At 45.1% G+C, this 13,685-nt stretch overlaps 1 protein-coding gene across 1 annotated transcript in view; it reads right to left on the bottom strand.

The window, feature by feature from the left end:
- The window catches only part of DSCAM (DS cell adhesion molecule), a gene marked incomplete at its 5' end in the record, with an annotated part of 743,491 nt that overhangs the window by 152,806 nt on the left and 577,000 nt on the right, over positions 1-13,685 (bottom strand). The window lies entirely within an intron of this gene.

Here is a 13,685-nt window from a genome sequence, read left to right as displayed (position 1 = left end):
GAAACTTGTCCAGTTCCCTCTCTCCACCTCAAAATCCATCTATAGACTCCCATCCTGGGCAATATGCCAGGAGACATGAGGCCCCAGGCCCATGCCACAGACCACCTAGAAATGCTGGACAGTGTGTAACAAACACCTTTTAAATGCATACTAACTTTATAAGAAAGTGAGAGAAAACCCGGGAGCCAGAAACAAGGCCCCAGGTATTACAGTGCTGGTGCTTTGACTGCCTGTGAGGCAGGTGATAAAAGGGAAACCTCCATGCAGAGCTCCTCAGAGGGCTCTATCCTAGGAGCAAGCCAATCACCAAAAAACAGTCAATACATAAGACCGCACGATGGCAAAGGGAGAAGCAAACTGCCTTGGCTTGTGTTGCAAATGAAGAAAAACCATCTCCCTTGAGCATTTGTAGCTGGTCTGACTCTACATACGTTTGGAGTCAAATTCCTGCTAAAGGATTGATGTGATGGTGACCCTAGTTTGGTAATAGGCCTGAGGAATCCAGCCAAAGCAAACAAAAACACACTCCAGAAGGATGGGTCCTTTATCCAGGCCCATTGAGATTCTCCCAGATGAACCTTCTCTACACATGAACTCACAAAACAAAAATATAAAACACATGAGGAAACAATCTACTCTCGTTGAGAATCAGCACCCGCCGAAGACTTCAGATGCTAGAATTACCAGACACAGAACCTGAAATAATCATACACTAAACGTTTAAAGATATTTTTAAAACATGAAAGAACAACAAGATGTTATCAAAAACAACCAGGAAGATTTTAAAAGAAGTGAAACAAATTTATATTTTTCGCCTGTTTTTTAACCTCATTTTCCCAATCATGGAAAGAAAGACCCTCCCTCATTTATAAGGTCAAGCTCACACTATGCTCTTTATATCCCACCTCGGAGCCTTCCAGTGCCCCATCCCTGGGCACTTGACCACAGAAACACTGGGCCTTCTCCTGAGACTGGCACATACTGGGGCATGTCTTCCCCAAGGCCGGTCGGGAGGGTTTGAGACAAACAAGCCAGAGATCTACCAGCTTTGTAGCCTGAAACCCCATGGAAGACCCTGCACTGTGACGTTTCTCTACAGTCAGTGGGTGTGTGGCAGAGATAACAAGATGTGGAGTGGGCAGAATCGGAACCTAGGAAAAGACGCACTGTGAGTCCCATATTTTAAAGAAAGCCGCTTACAGCCATGGTGAGATTCCTCTTCCCGCGTATCTGAGAATTGGCAGAACTGGCTCTACCATCCCTAACCTTTGATCCTCATCCTCTCTTCCTCTGGCTTATTTAAGAAAATTTTTAATTTTATTAACAACTTCACTGAGGTATAATTAACACACCACAAAATTCTCCGGCTATAAGTGTACGAATGAGTGGGTTTTAGTATTGTCTTTGTGTCCTAGGGTGGCAGTAGCAAATGACCACAGGCTGGTGGCTTACAACAGAAATGTATTTTCTCACAGTTCTGGAGGCTAGTCCACAATTAAGATGACGTCAGGACTGTGCTCCCTCCAAAGGCTCTAGAGAAGAATCTTTTCTTGCCTCTTCCAGCTTCTGGTGGTCCTCGGTGTTCCTTGGCTTGTGGCAGCTTGGTTCCAATCTCTGCCCTCATCTTCACATGGGTACTTCCTGTGAATGTTTCTCTGTGTCTTCACACGGATTTCTCGTAAGGACAGCCATCATTGGACTTAAGACCCGTTTTCATTCAGTATGACTTCATCTTAACCAATTACATCTGCAAAGATCCTACTTCCACATGAGGTCATATTCTGAGGTTCCTGGTGGACGTGAATTTTGAGGAGGCACCATTCAACCCAAAACAAGTGTATTTACATTATCCAACACACACACACACACACACACACACACACACACATTACTAGTACAACCCAATACAAGTATATAGAGTTGTATGATCATCACCACCTCAAATTTTAGAGCATTTAGATTACCCCAAAAGATTCTGCCTGTCCATTTATGGATTCTTTCCTTTCCCACCCCCAGTCCTAGGCAACCACTAATGGACATTCTGTCCCTCTAGATTTGCCTTTTTTGGACATTTCCTATAAATAGAATCCTACAGTGAATACATATTTTTTGTCTCTAGCTTTCTGGAATTTTTCCACTCTGCATGTTTTCAAGGTTCATACGTACTGGAGTGTGTACCCAGTACTTTTGTTCCTTTTCATTACTGAGTGATAGTTCACTGTGTGGATAGACTACATTTTGTTCATTCATTCACCAGTTGGTACACATTTGAATAGTTTCCACTTTTTGGATTTTACAAATAACGCACACATTTGTGTAGAGGTTGTTGTGCTGACTTATGTTTTTATTTTTCCTGGGTAGGTTGCTAGGAGTGGAACGACTGGGTCACAAGGCAATTGTATGTTTAACACTTTGGGAAACTGCCACACTATTTTCCCAAGTGGCTCCACCATTTTGCAGTCTCTATGTAAGACGATTGGGCATGGAAAGAATGTTCCCCTTCAACCACATGATGGAGACAGGCTGAGCAGCTGCAACCAGTCTCCTGCAGACACTTCAAGATAATTGGCCAGAGACAACCTGGAAAAATGCCCCCATATAAGCAACCTAAGTAGCCCCTATTGTGTGCAACTCACTCCGAGTTCGCCTGTGTGCTCTTCCACATGTACTTTGCTTCGAATAAACTCTGTCTCTATTTCACAATCTTGGTCTCTTTGCCGAATTCTTTCTTCAAAGAAGACAAGGACCGAGGTCGTTCTTGCAGCGCTTCCACTGCCAGAATCAGTGGGGGAGCTCCAAGAGTAGAGATTGGATAAGCTGCAAGAAGGTGAGCTGGCAAATTCTGCTCCAGCATGATGCTTCCTGGCTGTGGAAACCTCAGGTCCACCACGGTCCTTCCACTACAGAGGAGTTGAGGGTGGTGAGGAAGGTTCCAGGAGAGGGAGATGTCTGCCACCTGGGAGAACTAAGCAAACACAGGGACTGGAGCTATCCCTCCTCTGAGATCTTGAAGGCAGAAGGCTTCCAGCAGTGGCCTGTGTGGGAGCATGAGAAGGGTCTATGGGTCTGTGAACCCAGGACGATGGTCCCTTCCCCATTTCTCCTCCTCACTGAGGACAAGGTCTGAAGCCCTGGGAATTCAACGGCCCCAGGTAAAGGAGCCATGGACTGGTCCAGATAGCCACCAACCACGGGATGCCAGCAGAGAGGAGGCTGGTAAGCACACCACTGGTAGGGCCCAAGGGCGGCACGGCACCCTCTTCAAGAGTGTCTCCCACAGCAGGGGAGGCTGGGCTGAAGCTCCAGGAGGAGTAGGGAGCAGAGCGGGCCTCTCCCCCCATCTCCCTGCTCCTCCCTTTGTCTTTGCATTATCTGTCATCAAACAGCTCTGGCTGCTACCGAACACTTTTGAACAGGGGTGTGGAACTTGGACATCTTATGTGTGGATGGAGAGCTGAAAGAGGAAGCTCACAGCGTGACCAAGGGGGACCTGGACAAAAGCTTTGGACACCTGTGCTTGGGGCCGTGGAGCACACCTGCCCTGTTGCGCAGAGCCCCGTGTGTGACCCCGGCCTGCCCAGTGCGCTGTGACGCCTGGGATCACTTTCCTGAACCTGGTGGTGGGGAGAGGCCAGGCTCATCTGTGAGGTTCTTTGGACATGTCTCCTTATCAGTTTTCCTTTAAACATGGAGTAAGAATTTTCTTTATAGTGGCATCATTTCAGTAAACCTCAACCATAGGGAATATATTTATGAAAAAATGAAGCAATCATATATCGTGTCTAAGAACCCCAAAATGCCAATGTTTTAGCAGCAGGGGAAAGTCCCTGATGCTCTCTGTTTAATGTTTACAAGCAGGACACATGACTTCAGTTAAGTTACTTTCCTGTCCATGGCAGATGGAAACCCACCCTGGGAGAGTGGCAGGCTACCAGGGGTGGGACCACCAACAAAAGGGAAGGAATGAAAGAGCTGATATGAAAGAGGCAAGTGTGACAGCACTGAATAGGCATGAACCTCAGGACACATGGTGATGCGGGGGCCACTTGAGTCCAGCAACTCCGGTGTCCCTCCTCTCCTCACCCCACACTCATCTCAGCCACCCCTGAGTGTTTCCGGGGGCTCCAGAGGACCATCACTGTAGATTTTTAAATGATGTTCCTGAACCATTAAAAAATGTTGAACTAGTCTGGTGTGGTTGGTTTAAAACGATTTAAAATACTTAAGATTTCCTTCCAAAATGGCTAAAAAAACATTTTAAGTGTCCAAGAGGGTAGGAGAAGTCAGTTCTGTGGGCGATTTACTCTGTGCTCAGGGACTCAAAATCTCTATATAAGCATCCCTGAAGGTCTTCTTTCGAAAAATATACCAGAACGAAAGATGGTGCTGTCATTTTCCTGGGAAGGATTTGGAGGGAGGGCCACTGCCACTGCCACTGCCAGCAGACGACTGCCCTTGGTAGGATGTCCTCAGCAGTGGGTACCAGCTCCTCGAGATGTACTCAGGGATGCTCAGTAACGTGAGTCAGGGTAACTGTTCCTGGTGAAAAATCCTTTTCCACGATAATGGCAAACCCCATATTTGTATATGTTGTAAAATTACTTGTAAAGTTGAAACACAGTTGACTTTTTAATTAAAAAAATTATGTTCTAAGGAGGCAAATTATTTGAGAATCTCAAGATGCTTTCTTTTGCTTCTACAATCACTTCATCTTTTAAAGACAGGAATTGGTTTCCCATAGTAAGATTTATTAGATAAAACTGAGGGCCAGAAATGTAGAAGAAAATGGGAAAGTTAATTAAAGTATTCAAGAACAGGACAGTTTATGTTATGTCTAGCCCACACTAGACAACTCATTGCTGAGGAAGACACATAGGTGACAAAATATTTATTTTCATTTGGATGTATATCCATGTTTAGGTATATTTTGAGTTTGTTTTTTTGGGTTTTTTTCTGTTTTTTTTTAATTGAATGGCAGATTCTTTAAATTCTGTGGTGCTTTACAATTTTCAGAAGTTTCACACACATGGTTTCATATAATCCCATAATAACCCTTTATAAAATCCCTATCCCTATGCATCTTTCTCTGACTTACTTCACTTAGTATGATAGTCTCTAGGTCCATCCATGTTGCTGCAAATGGCACAATTTCATTCCTTTTTATGGCTGAGTAGTATTCCATTGTATACAGGTACCACATCTTCTTTATCCATCCATCTGTTGACAGACACTTAGGTTGCTTCCATACCTTGGCAATTGTAAATAACGCTGCTATGAACACTGGGGTGCATGTATCTTTTCAAATTAGTGTTCTTGTGTTTATTTTGATCTAGACCCATGAGTGGAATTGCTGGGTCATGTGGGAGTTCTGTTTTTAGTATTTTTAGAAATTCCATACCTTTTTCCATATTTTGAATTTGAAGCAGGGAGTTGCTCTGATGCTTTGCCTCCATGGGGGCTGTGACGATGACTATGGGCCTCATCCTAACAGATGTTGAAGTGTGGGCGTGTCCAGGGGTATGAGGGACTGAGCCACGGCGTACAGGTGGGGAGATGTGTTATGCTGGCTGGTGGCTTTCACATCTTAAATGCAATGGAGGGTGGGGACCCCATCAGAAACGCTCATGGCTGCAGGGATTTGGGGTCCTGGGTGAGCTTGTCCAGGATCTCAGGCAGACAGTGGGTTTGTGTGAAACTGACATACAGGGACACTGTGGGACTTAGAAGGTAATGAGTCAGCTCACGTTCACGTCTGCAGAGGTTATACATCAGGACTTGGTTTACTGTTTTATTGGTTGCCTCAATTTAAGGAAGAGATGGAGGAAAAGCTGATAATGAAGACTAAATATCTGAAGCCATTGCAGGCTACACAGCCCTAAATATTGAGAAATGATTCTTCTAGTATGAAAGATTCAGCAAAGAAGTCTGATTCATCTGAGTCAGCAAAGAATCACTCACACCATTGACAAATGAAATTCCCATATAAGTCTTTGCTGTTTCACTTCTGTCTTGTTACTGTAAACAAAAGTACCAACCAAACGTCACGTTGCAACACTGGTTCATTAGCTATAGGGTGTCTTATGGGAGCAACAGATGCAAAAGTTCATTGAAAAGCAATAAAAGTATTTTGTGAGCTTGAATTGGCTATATGGAATTGACAATACTTAATATTATATATTTTATTATTATTTATACTTTTTTGAGATCTGCATGTTAAATGTTTACTAGCACGCCACTGGGCATATGAGCAGAAGAATTTACAGACCAGAAATAAAGTAACAGGAACATCATAAATGAAGTGCGGTCCCATCAGCCAAAACAAGTAGGCGGTTGTTTGGGGACATGCCCCCCACTTCTTATGCTTCCAAAATGGAGGGACCTTCTATCAGAACAGCACTCCTGACCTCTCTCCTGCATGACGGGGCAGCGACTTACTGATGTGAGAGCTGGGAAGGAACTAACCAGTGAGGCCCAGTCCCTTTGGGTTACCTGTTGGCAGAGGGTGTGTGTCGGATCTGCAAACCTCCCATAATGATAGGGGATGTGTCTGAGTAAAAGGAGAGCTGTGCACCTCCGGCCTGGTCAGGGGCTGGGTGGGTAACTCTCCCTAATTCTAGTTGTAGGATTTACAAACCCACATTCTCCAGAAGTCTCCTATCAAACTACGCTACTCCTGTGTCTCTCCATTACTTGATTCTGAACTCTGTGGTATTATTTTTGGGGCCCCTTAAACTCTAACAGTAGGTGTGAACTATTGACCTTGAGCAGATATTTTCAGTTGCCTCCCCAAGCCCATTTTTTCTTCCTTTCCCCAGTTTTTAACAGGAGACACTATAAAAAAAATCTATAACTGAATGAAAGAATGTATTTAAGTGCCTTTCTTATAGCCAGGTATTGCCATATGACTGAGATCAAGGCAATGATATATCTAAAACTTCTGGGAGGCATGCTCAGCTGGTTGTAACCCCTTTAGACTTCCTCTGCCTCCTCCTGTGCCAGCCTGAAATCAGGACCTGATAGCTGGAGCACCAGCAGCCATCTTGGATCATGAGGTGACTCTGAAGATGGGAGCTTGGGTTTCTGATGACCCCTGAAGCTATTATCCCAACCTGGCCTGCCTCGCTCCAGAAAAAAAAAAAAAAAGCTACATGACAGAGAATTGAACTATTATGTTTATCCATTATTATTTTGGATTTTTTCTATAATAGGAGACTGAGAATTGTTTTAATCTGACCTTAACCATGGGTCCAGACTATTTGGGAAAATATGGCATATATTCTATATTGAAAAAAAAATTTCTATTGGCTGGCTCTGCACAGGAGAATGTAGTGTATGCCTCCTACAGTTTCCAAAACAACCACCAGTTGAATACTTGTTGTTGATGGGTTAGTGTGTCATCAGCCTGTATAACGTGGTAGTTGCCTGAATCTGAATCCTTAGGTGTGCCACTGGCTCACTGTGTGGCCTTAGACAGTCCCTTAACCATTCTGTGCCTCAGTTTGGGTTTTTGTCAGATGGAGATAATGATTGTTGAGAGGTTAAAGGAAGCCAGTCCACAGCACGCAGTCAGTGTCACATGAGCATAGATCCATGGCCTCTCCGTGTATCTTCATGCCCCAGGAGAGGGGTTCTTCACCTGAGGGATGAATGTGAATATGGGCTTTGACTTGGGGGCTGTGGTCCGCTCAGGTCCTTGGGCACATCATCTTCATGAGGCTTCTTTACTAAAGACATCTTCAATTTGGCCTCATATCCACTAACCAAGACGTTTTTCTTATAAAGGCTGAGAGCTAAGTCATGGTAATTAAAGATCCCAAAGCCATCAAAAGTGACCTCAATTGCAAAACTGTAAGTAAATCTGTTGTAGGCCCAAGAAGAAGAAAATATTTACTTCTCATCCTTATCAAAGCTGGGACTTTAGCTTTGGAACGTGGCCCCCTGGTCCCTCCAGTAAGGAGCCTATTTCTACAACCCCCTGTGCTGAGCACAGAATAGAAAAACTCTGGTGGCAAAGCTGTGTTCTGGAAATTAATCCACACTAATGCCTCCCAGTGTCATGGGCAGCTAAAAGTCACACAGAGGATTTCTCAGTGGGCGGTATTTGCTGAAAAAGGAAAAAAAAGAAATTTGTAAAATGGCAGAGTGTGGAAAAATACAGATTTCCTGTGAGGACATGGTAAGTGTGATCACTTCCCAGGTCTGGGGTATTTAATCGCTCTCAGTTCTTGACATTCCAATGCGAGTGAATCAGTTCTACAATAAGGGTTTCTGTCCTACCTTATGCGCTGCTACGTAGGGGAGGGAGCAAATGCATGGTGAAGGCTGGCGTTCACCTGAATGTAATCTCAAGAAAATGCAGCATTGCTTGGAGAGCTTGCTTGTTTTCTGCCCTTTCCTTTTCTTACTAATGAAAAGCTTTATTGCATTCTACGTGGGAGAAGTGCCTCGACTAAACCCTGGCCCTCTGGTTATGGTTTGTCCCTCTAACTCTGCAAAATAATGCCTCTTTTTTTACTCATATGCCTCCTTTGGAGGAGTGCCCCACCAAAATGGGTATTTTAGTTCTGGTCAATAGTCAGAAATAGTCTGACAAGCCCATGTTCTGTCCTACCCAAGTATTTTCAGCCCTTTAAAGAAATGGTCAAAAGAATTTTTTTTTTTTTTTCTGTACGCGGGCCTCTCACTGCTGTGGCCTCTCCCATTGCGGAGCACAGGCTCCGGACACGCAGGCTCAGCGTCCATGGCTCACGGGCCCAGCCGCTCCGCGGCATGTGGGATCTTCCTGGACCGGGGCACGAACCCGTGTCCCCTGCATCGGCAGGCGGACTCTCAACCACTGTGCCACCAGGGAAGCCCCAAAAGAATTTTTTAAAGCGATCATTATCACGTCTTTTTGCAATGCTAATGTCTGAAGGCAAAGGCTTTTCGAAGGTCACAGTCACGGGTGCTGAGAGATGACAGCCTGTCACTGGAGCTGGGCTTTCTGCAAGGGTCTCTGAAGCATAACGAATGGATGGGGTAAGGTAACAGGGATGGGCGCCAAGGGGAGGCCAGAGCAGCCCTGCTAGTGGGTGCAAAGGAAATCCAGACCAAAAGGGCTTTGTTCAAAGATGGCGCACCGTGTGCTTCTCCTGCAAAATTTCCCATTAAAGACAGTGCTGTTTTATTTCGTTAAATACTGCTTTATAAATTTCCTTCATAAACCAGGCTATCACCTAACAGCATCTTAATGTTCAGCAAATCTGTTCTTATGGTTTAAGGGAGGCCCATCTGACCTACTTTCTCATAGGGTAGAGATGCAGTGGTAGAGTGGAGCCGCTGCCACCCCCCAGGGTGAGCCGATTCTGCATATGGAGATCAGCTCTGCAGTCCAGTGATGCCATCTATTTAGCTTGAAATTGGCCACGGTGGGAGGATTTACACCACTGAAACTGATACACGCTAGAAATCAGGACTTTCTTCCCTCCCTCCACCCCCAACAGCTAGTTGTTTAACACTGAAGGATTTACCAGAACACTACACAGGATGGTATGTCTCTACGTGAATGATTTTAAAGGGTGTTCCCATCATGCCAGAAGCACTGAGGAGGTGTGAGTTTACCTAAGAGCAATAACCAACCTTACTCATAACAGTGAACCCTGCAAATATTAACAGCACATCACTGCATGTTTGGACAGGGAATTCAGCGATAAATTGAGGGACACACTGATTTTTCAACACAAGGAAAAAGAGAAAATAAAAAATTATATTAATAAGTCACTGATAAAGATTATTTCCAAACTTTCCTGTTTTATTGACTCTACCAATAATACAAAACTGATCCTAACACAGTTTTACTTCTTTTCTTCTACCTTAGCTCTGCCAAAAAGACCACTGAAAAAGAAACAAAAGGAAATACCAGGTGTCCTGGATAAGCCACAACTAGACAATATGCCTGTCAAGATAGTATGGTTCAATTCCTTCATTTTACGGAGAAGAAAAGAGAAAATTAGAAAAGAGGAATGGGTGTCAAAGGCCCAAATGCAAAAGTCAACCAAGATCTGACTTCAATGAGTCCTATTTTAAAACCGTCATTATTATCAATAACAACTCCCATAGAGGGCAGCCAATCTTCCCAAGTGCCCAGGACCTCCTGTGTTTGAGCAGGAAAGACCTGCATCCTGGGGTGTCCCTCAGTCCCTCCACGTGGTCAGAACAGAGGTGGCAGAGGACGGTGTAGAGCTAAGAACAAGGCAACAAGGTTGCCCAAGCTGGAAACCACACCCAACTGGAAAGCTGGAAACCACAGTCGGGGACACACAGTCAGGGACACAGTCAGGGTTGCCAGCTGGGAGGGCCGCGGACGGAGATGTTCTGAGACATGAACACTTTTTTTAAATTTTTTTTTTTTGTGGTACGTGGGCCTCTCACTGTTGTGGCCTCTCCCGTTGCGGAGCATAGGCTCCGGACGCGCAGGCTCAGCGTCCAGGGCTCACGGGCCCAGCCGCTCCACGGCATGTGGGGTCTTCCCGGACCGGGGCACGAACCCGTGTCCCCTGCATCGGCAGGCGGACTCTCAACCACTGCACCACCAGGGAAGCCCTGAACACGTCTTTTAAGCTACTTCTTCTTCCTCTTTTTTTAGCTACTTCTTCAAATATTTTTTACGTCTTCCCAACATTTGACTATAAACATTTTCAAACATACAGAAAGCTGAAGAGCCATATACCCACTGCCTGTGTTCCACAATGAACATTTCATGCAGAGGTTTGAATCAAAATGTATTTTCATTATTATTTCATCAGTCAATCAAAAGTTACCGAACACCTAATTTTCATCATTCTAAACACATAAAATAGGCTTAGGTGAAAATGTGAATCCGTGAGTGTCGCAAAGATCAGGTGCTAAGATGGCAGCCGTCTTCTTGAATTCTGCTGCTCAGGTTGGAGACCCCCTGGAAGTGCTTTACTCTGGACTCTGCAGCTGTGGTTTGGGATCTGGTGGCCTTGGGTTACAGCACTGGTCTTCTCAGAGGAGGAGAGGAGAAAGGGGCCCAGGAGCAAGAGGCTGGGCTCCAACCTCATGCTATCCATGGACATGATACCATGAGAGGGCAAGACCATTGGCTGCCCTGGGACTTGGTTTTCTCATCTGATTCATAGGTGAGCTGCATGGGACCAGGTGTTCTCAACCTGGCCTGCATCTCAGAAGTTGGAATCAGCTGAAGAGTTTTAAAAATATCACAAGTGTCTAGGCCCTACCCCAGATCAACTGAACCAGAGTCTCTGGGGGTGGGGCTTGGGAATGGATTTATTTAAAACTCTTCTAGTGATCCTCATATACGTCCTGGAGTGCAACAGCTCAACTGGAAAGCTCCAAGGCCTTTCCAGTTCTGCCTGTCCTCCTGTTTCCATTTTCCTTTCTAATCTCCCCTTCGCTCCCTCCATCCTCCTCTCCATCTACCTTCTTTCCTTCCTTTCATCTTATCCCTCCTTCTTCCTCTTTCTCCTTCTCTCTCTCTCTCTCTCTCACACACACCATCCTATAATAACAACAGCCAACTTCCATGCGTCCTGACACCGTGCTGGGACATTTTCCATATACTGTGCCCACACAACAACCTGATGGGATAGAAACGCTGGCCATAGAAGTGACCCAAGACATATTTACAAGTGCCATTTTAAGTACCTTCCAAATTATACTACAAGTAAGTGTGAAAGATGTAGAAATACCGATTCTAGCAGATGCATCGGATTTAAATTTATACGAACAGATGTCTGTGCAGATGATCAAAGAGAACCAGACACCAAACACCTATTTTGAAGGGGAAAAAATTAAGATTAAAATATAAGAGAATCTGAGGATTCATTTCATACGTCACATCTTGTTCCCTTCCTCTTTATTTGTAAGTAAGGAAACAGACCTGGAGGGTTTAAGTCTGGCTAAACAAGAACCTCTTCCCTTTCTGCCCCTCTCCTATCCCTAATCAAAGCTCCAGTGCATCCAGTAAGATTAAAAAAATCAATATCATCATAAAATTAACACAATAAAATTATCTTTACTCCCTAGATAAGGAACCTTTCTCTTCCCTCTCTTTCTTTCGCCAGGCTCTGGGGAAGCTAAGCGGGTCTAAGCTAAACCTCGCGAGGTAAATCGTGCATCTGAACCTCTGTATCCTGCCAAGTTTCAGCTCAATTTTACATCCGTGATCTCACAGTGACATGCGTGTTCTCAGCAGAGAAGGACATGCTTAATTCCGTGTACTCATATACTAAAGCAGAATCATGGCAGGTAAACAGAATTGGAGTCTAAAGCCATGCAACAAGTCAATCAAAGACCCACAAGGAGAACCCGGGCCTTATGGACCCAAGGGCAAAGCTGCTTTGCCTGACCATAGCTGAGGCCCCAAGGCTGGTCCACAGGGCGCAGAACTCTGCCTGCTGGGGCGAGGGCTGCCAGAGCATCCTTGGAAGCCCCTCCCTCTGGGGCTGGACCCATTCAGGGGAGATTTGCCCTGACGTCCTGGGTGGTTCCCTTTCCTCAGCTGCAAAATAAAGGTCTCAACATCCCTCCTGAAAACCTATTGCCTATTTGAGAGATGAGGTCGACAGGACAGGCTCCATGATCTGTCGGTTCCAGAGCAAAACGAAAATGTGGAGACTTTTGTTAACAAAGCAGGGAAGGGGTGCCGTTAAAGTTATAAAATATAAAGCCTTTTTTCTTTCTTCTTCTGTCTCTCTTTCTCTCCACGTGTCATGATGGAGATTTTTAAAAAATATTAAAACAGCTTTTTATTTGTTAATGTCACATAAGAATTTTAAGCAGGTTACACTATCTTAAAAAACACAACTAATGCTTTTTAGGAGAAACCCTTCCCTCCCCTCATCCCCCTCACGAATTAAGAATCTAAGAGAAGTAACCATAGAACAAAGTTTTGTGGAATCCTTCATCCAGCGTGCTTACATGATGATTAGGTTAATATTGCCTTCTTACAAAATTTCTCTTTTCCATTTAAAAATAATTTGTCACCTTGATTGTTTATTACAAAAAATTCAGTACAAAAGTTTGATGTATTGAAAAATGCTTTTCCCCTCCCTCACAGCACCGTTTTATATATAGCAGAGAATCATCAGCAGTAGATTGCTAATCCAGATGGAGTAAGATTTTCTATTTACTGTCGTGTCAACCCTCCCAGGCACCCAGGACACACCCTGGGACTTGCAAGCACATGTGTGCACCCTACTAACTCAGGGTTCCCTTCCCCCCCAGGCCTTAGATGGGTGACCCCCAGGTACCGCACGTGGCCCTCTGAAAGCTCTCTGGTGCTGCTGTCTCTGGCAGGGAGGCTCCCTTTATACCCCACGTGGGGCTGCCGTGGGGAGCCTGACCCCAATCTTCCAGCACACACCCAGGTCCCCATGGGGTGGAGGACGGCAGTGAGGGCTGGGTGGGTACAGCGAAGGGGAGGCCTGGGGCCCAGGAAATGGGGGGAGGGAAGGCAGCTGAGCATGTGAGGCGGCAGGAGGTGGGATGACTCAGGAGCTGAGTCTTCAAGTCCCCAGTTCATGCTGCATTATGCCATCGGACTGCATTACAAAACACATTTAAAGATGAAATTATTATTAAGACCTTCAAGAGAGCAGCTGAAGAAGCTTAAACCCCAAGTGCAGGGTCCCTTGGGAGCTGGGAACCCCATGCAATGGCAC

Source organism: Delphinus delphis, chromosome 4 (genome assembly GCF_949987515.2).
Source record: "Delphinus delphis chromosome 4, mDelDel1.2, whole genome shotgun sequence".
Classification (NCBI taxonomy): domain Eukaryota; kingdom Metazoa; phylum Chordata; class Mammalia; order Artiodactyla; family Delphinidae; genus Delphinus; species Delphinus delphis.
This window is presented reverse-complemented; position numbering and strand designations above follow the sequence as displayed.